At 40.3% G+C, this 12,178-nt stretch overlaps 1 protein-coding gene across 6 annotated transcripts in view; it reads left to right on the forward strand.

Annotated features, from left to right (window-relative positions):
• SYT7 (synaptotagmin 7) overlaps positions 1–12,178 on the forward strand; it is a 289,629-nt gene that overhangs the window by 148,791 nt on the left and 128,660 nt on the right. The window lies entirely within an intron of this gene.

A 12,178-nucleotide genomic window follows, 5' to 3' on the forward strand; every position in this document is an offset into this window, starting at 1 on the left:
AGGACATACAGACACCGGGAACCCCCGAAGCAAGCCAGAGTGGGGGGTCAAGGGGGCTGTCCTTTACATACTCACAGTGGGATGAGAATTCCGCTGTGAGTATGTAATCTCTTTTAGAAAGTGACAGTAAAGGGGTCCACAGCAGATTTCGCTGCAAATTAACAGTGTGAAATCCGCTGCAGATAGGTTATGTGTGAACCCACCCTAAAAAGGGACACTGTAACCCCATTACTCTATGTGCAGTTAAAATCACTTAAAGGACAACTCCGACGCCGATTGAAAAAAAAATTTGAACTGAAGTTCCAGTGAATGTCTTCATTTTTTCTTCACTTCCTGGTTTGGGCTTTCCCATGATGCACTTTGTCTCCTGTGATGTCTAACTGACTCTATAGAACTATTAGATGGCTTACAGCTTGCTCAGCCAATCAGAGCTGAGCAACCTAAGTCATCTGACAAAGGGAGGCTGGCCTAACAGGGCTTAGACCTGCTTCCCTCTTGATGATGTCATTGTCACAAAATGGCTGCCACAGAAAAGCCTGGGGTCAACAGTCATCAGGTAAGAATGAGTTTACTTTTACTTCACTTGGTGGGGGGTTGAGGGGGCGAGATAGGGAAGGGGGGCAGATAGGTGATTGAAGCATATTACAAACTTATAAAACTTTGTAATGTGTTTCAATTACTAAGAAAAAGCTTTTCACCGGAGTTGTCCTTTAATTTCATTGGTAGACAGTGTCGACTATGCAGGGATTCATGGCAGTCGGGCACCCTCTCCCCAGCCAGGAGATGGGGCTCAACTGCTGCAAACCCCTGCCTAGTTGACACTCTTAACCAATGAAATAAAGCAAGAGTAAGGGAGTGACAGCATCACTTTAACCAGAAATAATGTGGTCTGTTATACAGGCATAATAATGTGTGTATAGGCATAGAATGCACTGAGGCTTCTCATACAATCAGAATGGACGCAGTTTTCTATCATAGCAAGAAGATTGGGCTAGCATTTTCCATTTCCTTGCATGTAAAAAATAGCAGTTCTTTTTAATAAGAAAAAAACTTTATTCAGAGGAAAAGAAATAGGAGCTGACGTGTTTCAGGTTTAGAAGTAGCCTTTACTCCTAGCAACAAAATGCTGGTCCAATCCTCTTTGCTATATGGATTATTGACAGCAGCCTCCATAGGTCTGTGCGCTATTGAACTGAATCTGCACTCTTTATTTACAGCTTAAGTCTAAAGTCAAAAACTTAGCATCAAAGGTTTCAGCTAGAAAAAAAAATTAAATCTACAAATTAATAAAAAATTACTATAAACACATAAAGCATCAATTTTCCAAAACATGTTACTGTTTTTAGTGCTAAAAGAAAATGGTGATAAGCAAATGGATTTATTGTACTCGGGGGAATGATTTGAAGCTTTTTGAGTTTTGAACACAACAACTAATAATGGTATTTTACTTATTCATGACACTGTAAATTGTGTGTACTTTTTAGTATAAAATTCCCCTTGTATAAAACAGTGATATACTCTTTTAAAAAGTCTTGAACATTAATAATCAAATAAACGTAAAAAGTTAAAAACATCACCATTTGGGTATTTAAGTCTGTCTATTACTGGAAGATGACATGATGGCATGGCCTCCTCTCGCTCCTCTCGCTCACAGGCGTAAACCATGGTCCACGTTTACACCTGCTAGAAGCATACTTTGCATTGATTATAATGGAATCCCGTATGGAGTGTATACACTCTGTTTAAACTCCGGTCAGGATTCCCTGTGGCCGCACAAAAAACTGACATGTAAGTTTTGTGTGGCCGCTATTCATTGAATAGCAGCTGCACAAGACGGACAGAGCAGACAAGGTAAAGTGCGGGTCCGGCTGCACTTTACATTGTCAGCCCTGGGTGATTGGAATGCAGGCACATCGGAATGTGCCCAAATCCCAAATCTAAAGATGACCACGTCACAGAACGGCCGGTGTCATACTGTGCGTGAACCCGACCTAAGGGTGCGTTCACACGCACAGGATCCGCAGCACATCTGCACCAGATTTTATGCTGTGTTCAGTTACATTAATATCAAATCTGCTGCAGATGTGCACCATCAAATCTGCTGTGGATCCTGTGCATGTAAACAAACCCTAGGCCTATATTCACACACTGTACGAACAATGGCTGTTGTATTAGGTATCAAACAATGGCTGTTCCATTGGAAATGCATTGAAATCAATGCACAATGGCCTGAAATAATTATTTCTATAGCCATAGAAAACAATACATTGTGTGAACAATCGCCGTCGGTTGCATTGACTTCAGTGCAACACATTTCACCATGAAAATAACGGACGTTGTTTTTATAGAAAACAATAGCAGTTGTTGTCATAAAATGTATGTTGTATGACAAGAAAATCCTCACTTCCTGGTACTCTTGGTCTCCACTCCGCTGGCCTCCTACTCCCTTCTCAGACCAAAGTCAAATGGTCTTTGTCTTTTCTGTTGCCAGGATAGCTGTAACACCTCATCTGTAACCACACCAACCACTGACATCACACCAATCAGCAAGCACCTGGCCAAGGGGCGGGGAAACAACAGAACACTGGCAGCCTCCTGAGCAGTATAAGGGAAAGGAAACACTGTTGTTTCTTCTCTCTCTGTTTCCAGTCTATCTACAGATGTAGCCAGGATTAACATGATCACTGACGCAACAATTGTGTCAGGGAGCTGTGTTAAGTCAACTAGAGTGTCGAGTTAAATGCGTCATTGTGATCAAGTTAACACAGGCTACATCTGTATGTAGATCGATAGAAGATGGCTCAAAATACTCAATGGTCTAACACATAACAAATGTGCAGATTTTGGACAGAGTGCCTATGGCTATTTCGCATGTAGAGGCAGGAATTCTGCGTGCTCATTACTGATTCATGAGGACTTATATTTTATGCTATTGGAATGAGGCTCAAGCTAAAAGACGAAAAAAATAGCTTTTTTGCATTACGTGGAAGAAAAAGGACACTTTCTTCCGCGTTTGGCATCGCAAATAAGATGTTGCCCTTTGCTTGGCATTGCTCCACAGATTCAGTAATAAGCGCATATTATAAAAACATTAACAATATATGAGGAAACATATAAAACTGTGGATGTTTTGGTTTTGCATTTTGACACCGCTATGAAAATGTCTCCGTCGAATTTTGAGCTGTGAACCCTAGGGCCGGCAAATTACTCTTTCAATTTTGCCACTTAAACACTAAGGATAGAAATTAAAGCGTTGACATTTTCAGGTCATACTCAATATTATTCACAAAATGACGCCTAATTTAAAAAAAGTAACTCACAGTTGACATTATAGTCTATTCTGATCTTATTACTGTGCTATGCTCCAGGAAGAGATCACGTCTTTATGACAAGGAGTCTTCTCTACTGTATAAATAGTTCAGCGGTGTCACATACCGTACAAGTTTCTATGTTATGTCCCTTAAAACACTTATTCTAGAAAGTTGCTTATTGAATCTATGATTTTCAAGGAGCAAAAATAGTTAACGTAAAAGCAATATAAAATTCTAACTCATGAAAAAGAGCTTCTAAAAGAACCTAGACATATTGTTATGAGTAGCAGGATGAGTCCTGATATTCAGTGTTCTCGTGTTTATTAGGCCTTGATCACATCACAGTTTGGCCATCCAGGTGCTCAGACAGGAATAAGCCCCCATTTGTTTCAATGGCTCAGATGTACGTCCATTCTGCACGTATACAAGTTTTGTCTCATACATAGGAATCCCATTTTGATATTTTTCTGGCGTATCCATTAGAGATAAGTGAGCATGCTCTAATGAGTATAGTATTAGCTCCGGTATTGGGCTACTTGAATATACTTGAAACTCGAGCAAGTACTGCGTCTTGCTCAGGTGTGCGTTAACAAAAAAACTTGTTCAACAAGCTTTAAAGGGGTTATCCAGCGAAAATATTTTTCTTTTAAACCAACTGATGTCAGAAAGTTATGTAGATTTGTAATTTACTTCTTTTTAAAAAATCTCAAGTCTTCCAGTACTTACCAGTTGCGGTATGTAATGCAGGATTTGGTGTATTCTTTCCAGTCTGACACAGTGCTCTGTGCAGCCACCTCAGTGTATGGCAGAAACTGTCCAGACCAGTAGAGGTTTTCTGGTTCAATGTTTTTATTAGTTTTTTTAAGAACAAATTACAAAAGAGAAAATCTATAAGCACTGACTTTAGTGCCAACAGTATAGTTAACGTTTAGAAACAACAGGAATAACATTCGGTATATTATATAGATATAAAATTGGTTTTCTATGAGGATTGGCTCACGCTTTGGACAGTTCCTGACATGGACAGAGGTGGCAGCAGAGACCACTGTGTCAGACTGAAAAGAAATCACCTCTTCCTGTAGGACATCCAATCCTACTCCAGCTGATAACTAGGGGAAGACTGGAGATCTTTAAATAGAAGTAGATTGCAAATCTATATAACTTTTTGAAACCAGTTGATTTGAAAGAAAAAGGTTTTTGCCAGAGTTCCCCCCATTTAAGGCTCTGGAAATGAATTATGCATAATGCATTTCCATAGCCTTAAAGGGGTTATCCAGAACTACAAAAACATGGCCACTTTCCCCCTACTGTTGTCTCCAGTTTGGGTGTGGTTTCGAAGCTCAGTTCCATTGAAGTAAATGGAGCTTAATTGCAACCTGCACCTGAACAGGGGACAACAGTAGGAAGGAAAGTGGCCATGTTTTTGTAGCACTGGATAACCCCTTTAAAGCGTACCTGTTGCAAAACATCCTTTCCAGTTCAGCTGTGCGATCCTCTGCTCATTCGGAAGTTCTGGTCTGCATGAATACAGAGACGCAATCAGACGATAATGCATTGACTTCTGACTGTGTTACTGTATCCATGGAAACCCAACCTTCTGGATTAGCAGAGGATCTCACCGCTGATCCGGAAGGGCCGATCATGATTTAATGATCATCATGCACACTTTAAAGTGCATGGGGGGGTAAGCTGTAAAAGTACGCTTACACTTTAGTATTCTGTCTTTCTTCGCCGAAAAAAAAGAAGCTTAGTGATGCCTGGTGTTTGGTTAGAATTCAGAGACAGATCTGGAAAAAGATTAGGGACAGCTAAAAAGGATCAGCTGTTCTTATCATCCACCATTGTTAATTTGTGCCTCATATGTTTTTCTTTAAAATGTTTCTTATACCATACAGTTCTACAGTAAGTCCTGGGACATCTGAGTACTTTATAATATGTAATGGAAAACAAACAGTAAAACCTCAAAAACCACCATCTAGCTTTATTTCCCCCATGAGACTAATAGCTTCAGCTATCTGGGTTACATCACCACAGTGGCACTCTGATTAGTAGGCCATCTCCATTACAGAGGACTGTCTTCATCTTTAATGCCATTATTTATTTATTCTACATTACTTTTATTTATATTATAAATAATGAATGGTAAATATTTATACATTAAAGTCTCATTAGTCTGTTCCTTGGTGGAGCTTACAATCTGTTTTATCAAGATTCCATATCCTATAAACAAAGCCAGACCTTGGCGTTACGAGACAGGAGTGCAATCTAAGCCACTGAGCAAAGATATAGTCTGGGTGTTCCAAAGCCATCCAGATTGCCATCATCATACATCACATGATCACAGGAGAGCACAGCTTAAAGTGTACCTGTCCTGACAGCCCGCTGCCGTATTAGCGGTGAGTTCCTCTGTTCATCCAGAGGTTCGAGTCTCCATGGTTACAAAGACGCAATGAGACCATAATGCGTTATGGTCTCAATGCATGTTTGTATCAATGAAGACCCGAACTTCCAGATGAACAGTAGAACCCACCGCTAATATGGCAGCGGGCCTTAATGACAGGTAAACTTTAAGACCACATTCACACACAATGTACAGTACTTTTTCACTAACTAATGGCTATTGTTGCAGGATTGCAGGATGTGGTCGCACTCAAAACTGACATGTAAATTTTGTGCGGCCGCTATCCATTGAATAGCGGCCGCACTAAATTAGAAACATAGATAGAAACATAGAAGATTGTCGGCAGAAAAAGACCACTGGGTCCATCTAGTCTGCCCTTTTAGTATTTTCTTTCTTATCTTAGGATAGATATATGTTTATCCCAGGCGTGTTTAAATTCTGTTATTGTAGATTTACCAACCACCTCTGCTGGAAGTTTGTTCCAGGTATCTACTACTCTTTCAGTAAAATAATATTTTCTCACATTGCTTCTGATCTTTCCCCCCAGATAACCTCTCACTGTGTCCTCTTATCCTTGAGCTCAGTTTTTTGCTAAAAACACTCCCCTCTTGAACCTTATTTAGTCCTTTAACATACTTAAAGGTTTCAATCATGTCCCCCCTTTCCCTTCTTTCCTCCAGACTACAGATTCAAATCCTTAAGTATTTCCTGATATTTCCAGATTGACAGTGCAGACAATGTAAAATGCGGCTCCAGCAGCACTTTACATGGTCTGCAATGGTTAATTGGAACGCGGGCACACCCCAATGTGCCGCATTCCAATGCAAAAGAAAATAAGTTCATCCGGCCGATACCGCAGCACCGACCTGGTTGAACTTCACAGTGTCCGTTCTGTGACACGGCCGTGTCACAGAATCACCGCTGTCTTACAGCATGTGAGCATGGCCTAAAGGAGATTAACCTGAATAAGGGACAATGTGTATACCAAATCACCAATCTTAAATAGGCTATTCATGTACCCAAAAAAGGTGACTGAAAAGTAGTTGCAAGCAATCTGCTCCAGAAGACAGTGCCTCATTGAGGCCTTATCGTAGCAGTGCCCCTACATCATGTATACCTAGACCTGTGCCCACTGAAGGTTCTGCCACATGGATCCCACCCAATGTCTTTGCTATCATCTTGCCTTACTGTAGTATTCTCCCAGCCTAATGTGAAAGCAAGCTTCCAGTGGTCAGTAGCATGTCAGACTATTGGTATTTCAGTTTATTTGCAGTATCATGCTCTATATATTCCTTGTGATAGCAGCAACCTATATCATTGTATAACACCTTGAGTATTCTGTAGGTTGAAGTATACCTGATGTGTAATGAAACACAGCTGGCCAGTGAAAATACCTATTCTTCTCGCTTGTTTAGATATTTTTTGTCAATTAACCTTTTTTGCACTATGCTTATATTATACAAGATGTTGCCAGTGGCACTATATGATAATTGAGAACAGATTTAAAGCTCATCTTCCAGAATTGATGTAGAAATTGAGCAAACAGACCGTCAGGATTTTATATATTCAAGGTCCATTTTGGAGGTTTTCATACATAATTTTGCATAATTTTTTTTTTTGAAAAGCTAAATATTAAATGTTCAGATAGTTTGACATTTTAATACCTGACCTGACACGGAGAACCAAAAACGATACATAATATTATAGACACATACCTGATGCAGACGGCAGAGCCATGTGCACAGAGCCTGGACCTAGACCACATGTAGCTATATTCATATTGGAAAGATAATGATCTATGATCGACTCTGTAATAACGTGTAATGGCATAATTTTTCCTTTTAAATGCTGTTTAAAGGGGTTATCCAGCAAAAATCTTTCTCTTTCAAATCAACTGATGTCAGAAAGTTATGTAGATTTGTAATTTATTTTTATTTAAAAATCTCAAGTCTTCCCATACATATCAGCTGCAGTATGTCCTGCAGGAAATCTTGTGATCTTTTCAGTCTGACACAGTGCTCTCTGCTGCCATCTCTGTCCAAGAACAAGAACTGTAGCAAATCCCCATAGAAAACCTCTTCTGCTCTGGAAAGTTCCTGTCTTGGACAGAGGAGGCATCAGAGAGCACTGTGTCAGACTGAAAAGAAAACAACATTTCCTGCAGGACATACAACAGCTGATAAGTATGGAAAGACTCGAGATTTTGAAATAGAAGTAAATTACAAATCTATATAACTTTCTGAAACCAGTTGATTTAATGGAAAAATACTTTTGCTGGACAACCCCTTAAACAAACCTCTATATGCTTCCCAGTGGTCTTAGTGTTAAACCACATACATAGGTGAATAGGCAGTGAGTGGTTAAGCAAAATATTTTTATTTTTCTCCTTGTTTATCTGGACATTGTAATAAGATCCTAGTATATATAGAAGTTCTGTCACTTGCTACTTATCTATTCTCATCAGCAGGTGATGCGTCAATATGACATAGTATTCATGGATACCCTAATGATGGCACAGTATGCCAGCTCATAGTAAATGTCATCTATCAAAAAGACAAAGTTCTATATTAGTACCTTACTGAAACCATGTAGTGAATGCATCTTACTGTCACAAAAGAACTAGCACGTAAGATCCTTGTGTGGTTTTCTATTCAGAGTTTATTAACCGTGTACAACAGCACAGTGTTAGGTTCAAGGGCTTGTACATACAGATCTTATACATAGGCTGTACATTTTTGTTCCCCACCGGTAAAGTTGATAGACTATATTTGTATACAAGGTCACAGGGTCCTGGTCTTTACCTTGCCTACAGTGTGCAGATGTAACCATTGTGTCAGCCAAGGGCATAATAATAGGAAAAGCAGAAGTTGCAGTTGCACCTGGTACCTTGAGTATACGGGGCACAAAAATTCTCTATGTAAAAATAAAAACTGATGATATATTAGGGGATAATACAATAGGGACTCACCAGGCAACAAGACTTTTCATCATCTGAATTTAGCCAATATTACCCTGTGTAGTGACGCCAACCATCAGCCCTAGATGAGCAAGTGCTTGTTTGTCTGCTGATTGCTTCTTTTTAACGGCTTAAAAAGCCGTTGTTTGTTGGCCGCACATCCCTCCGTGTAATACAGGATGTGTGGCCAACGAATGATCCAGTTTAGTTTAACCCACACAATACAATCCCAAAACAGGGCTGATGTACAAATACAGATTTGTGCCGAAAATTCCAAATTATAATCATCATTGTCAGGAACGAACATGTCGCCCGGGAACAGACTACAGAGCATTTCACACAAATTATCAAACAGATGTAACGCGGATACACCAGGCAGCTATGACGTCCCTCTGACTAACTTGCTTTATATATAGTTTTACTTATGAATTATTAAATCCCCTTCGAATGTGCCTGGCAGGAGAGAACAGGTTTTAATGGGACCTGGGAAAGAGAACAGAGGATTGGATTCTGTGTTAGAGGACTGAATGTTTAGCAGAATTCTAGCACCCCGAGGATCTGTGAGGGAGGCTCTGGATGGGAATCCGTTCTGGGGCTGATAGGAACACAAAGGCCGATTAGTTTTGTGCTGACTGTAGGGAATAGACTTACAATTTACATCACCCAATAATTAAAGATTTAATATGGAATTCCAGCTATTACATCTGCACATTTTCTTACACTGAGATTGGGAAAAAACCTAAAGTATGTGCTTACAAAAATCCAATCTATATCTGAAGTATTGTGAACAAAGAAAGAGTGATTTGGCATAAAAAGGTTAAAAGTCCACATCCAGGAGCTTATGCATTGTGAACAGAAATTGTTCTTAGGGCCTTATTACATGGCCTTACGCACAGTAAACAAGTACAGAACTGATAGATCAGCGCTCATTTAAAGAGGATCAACTATTGCGTGAGCAGGACTGCATGAAAAATCGCTGTTTATCTCAAAAGTCGAGTCACTAATACATTTCAGCTTTTAAAACTCCTTGCTATGTCTAATAATACTATTGTCTATGTAAGTTCACACTAGAGGCGCGAAGAGCAGAGGTGCGCGAGGAATCCCATTGAAACAGAAGCAGGCGGAATTCCGAGCGGAGTCCGCAGGCGGGGGATCCATTCGGGATTTTCGCCTGTTTTTCATAAACCTGTAAGAGGGGTCAAATATGAGTGGTAGCCTTGTAGTTAAACCTCTAATGTGCAGTATCCAACTGGGAGCGCTGTGCATGGTGTATTTTCACATTTTGGACTGTATCTGTATTTGTTCCAGGTTTTTTAAAAAAAATCATTTACATGCATTTACTTACACACAGAGTTCCTCTTGAATCTTTTTGAGAGGAGTTTACCCTAAGCCTGTCCCTCCACAGAGAACAGGATGTCCGATAGTTAATTGTTACCTCCTGAATTAGGAAAGCTTATGGCCTTGTAGTGTCTGTTAGTACATTGCTATTACTGCTTGCAGATGAAATTCAATTGATTTACCAATTAGATGAGCTTACCTTTAAAATGAGGTTATTATTTAGAACAAAATACTTCAAATATTTTTGGCTGGTGCCTCTCCAAGAACTAGGGGGCATCTTTAGGCTTGGACTGGCACACAGGGAAGCAGGGGAGTCCTCTGGTAGGACCCTGAGCTAGAATGGCCTCCACTCTCCTAAACCACCTCTTGCTGTTGGCATCTTCTTCACTCAAGCGTACCACAATACTTTGGTTTTACAATACATTAAAGTTGTCATTCTAATGTACAACTGGTCCGTTAACACAAAACTCCATATGGATCTGTCAAAAGGAAATAGTATCAAAATGACCTTGGATAGTAAGCGTACCATGACTTGCTATTAAGTTATGGTCATCGCATAGTCATTTCCACTGCGGCCATTCAATCACAGATGATAACAGTACACGTTTATATGCATGAGACCTAAAAATGATCAGGTAATATTTTCATGTACAGTAAGGCTACATTCACACATGCAGTAGTATGTCTGTAATTGTAGAGTTGCAATTACGCGCAGCACTATGGAACTTACCATTTTAAATGACACACTTTCTGTGTAATGGGCAGGTCGTAGTACAGACCAATATATTCTGTATAGAATAGAATTGTACACTGTGGACACCCTATAGCTAATTAGGCTGTCCATAGCTATGGGTCCACAGCTACAGACGGAGCATGTGAACTGTAGGGTGGACCCCCTAAAATGAATTCCATTGGTGGGCCCTTGGCACCCCAGTCCAGCACTGGCATCTCAATTCACATTTTGAGAAACTTTTCTGTAAATAATAGGTGTCAAATCTTTCTTCTTTCACTAAATCCCTTTACCTAAAAATGGACTTTCCAAGGAGTCCATTGTCTATCCCTTACTGGGTAACCTTCTTCTCTTGGTTGGCAGGGTCTAACTGCTATACGGGCCCGTTCGCACTATGGAATCGGAAAAGCTCTGGCAGATTTTGTGCGTGTCCAGCTTGAACATCAGGCGTCCCATATGTCAATTCTTTTTTCGTCAGATGGCGGAATCCGCCTGACTATAGAATGGAACCTATTGGACGCCAGATGTTCAATCGAGAGTACAGGGGGGCGCTTTCTGTACATGATCTTGCAGCTCTCCTGTTTCCAGTAACACATGGGTGGACATTTATGAAGTCCGGTGTTTTTTTACGCCGGGCTTAAAAATGTCCCCGCAGCTCCGGAGCTCAGGCGATTTATGTAGAGGCGCATTGCCTCTACATAAATACTGATCGCACAGACCCCATGCGTGTGAAAATTTCAGTTTCAGTATAATTTTTTCACTGGTAAAATGATAAGTGCGGCGCATGCAGAGGCCGCGCCCCCTCTGCGTGCTGCCGCACCCCTTGTAACGACCCCCCTCTCCACCCCACTGGCGAAGGTGGAGCAGATAGGGCAGATGCGAAAAAATATTCGTAAAAATACTATTTGGGAATATTTTTACACCGATTTGCCCCATCTGCGCCTAAAAAAGGCATTTACTCCTTTTTTATACATGTCCCCCATGGTGTTTAATCATAGGAAAAACAGGAAATAGTACAAATAAAAAATTTGCATTTCTGTGACGTTGTCATACCCTGTGGTATCTGCTGTTGTGTGCTGTCACCCAGCATATAAAATGAACACCTCCAATACATTCTGGTGGACTCAGAATCTGAGAACGACACAACCCTGGTCCAATCCTGTTAGCACTAATATCTGATAGGTGGAGAAGGGAGACATCAAGTATTTAGAACTTTCCTCACTTTCATACCCTTATATTCTATGTTTCTTGCAGCACAGGAGATATACAGAATTGAAGTCTACACAGCTGGGCTTACATATATATGGCCTATTTACAAGGCAATGTATGTTCTGTTAAAGTAAATCTTTGCTGTGATTCTGCCACCTTGGATGACTTATAATACTCTATAAACCGCTGCTTCAAACTTTGCATTTTGTTTTTGCTAGTTGGAAGGCTTAGTG

Source organism: Dendropsophus ebraccatus, chromosome 4 (assembly GCF_027789765.1).
Source record: "Dendropsophus ebraccatus isolate aDenEbr1 chromosome 4, aDenEbr1.pat, whole genome shotgun sequence".
NCBI classification, from domain to species: domain Eukaryota; kingdom Metazoa; phylum Chordata; class Amphibia; order Anura; family Hylidae; genus Dendropsophus; species Dendropsophus ebraccatus.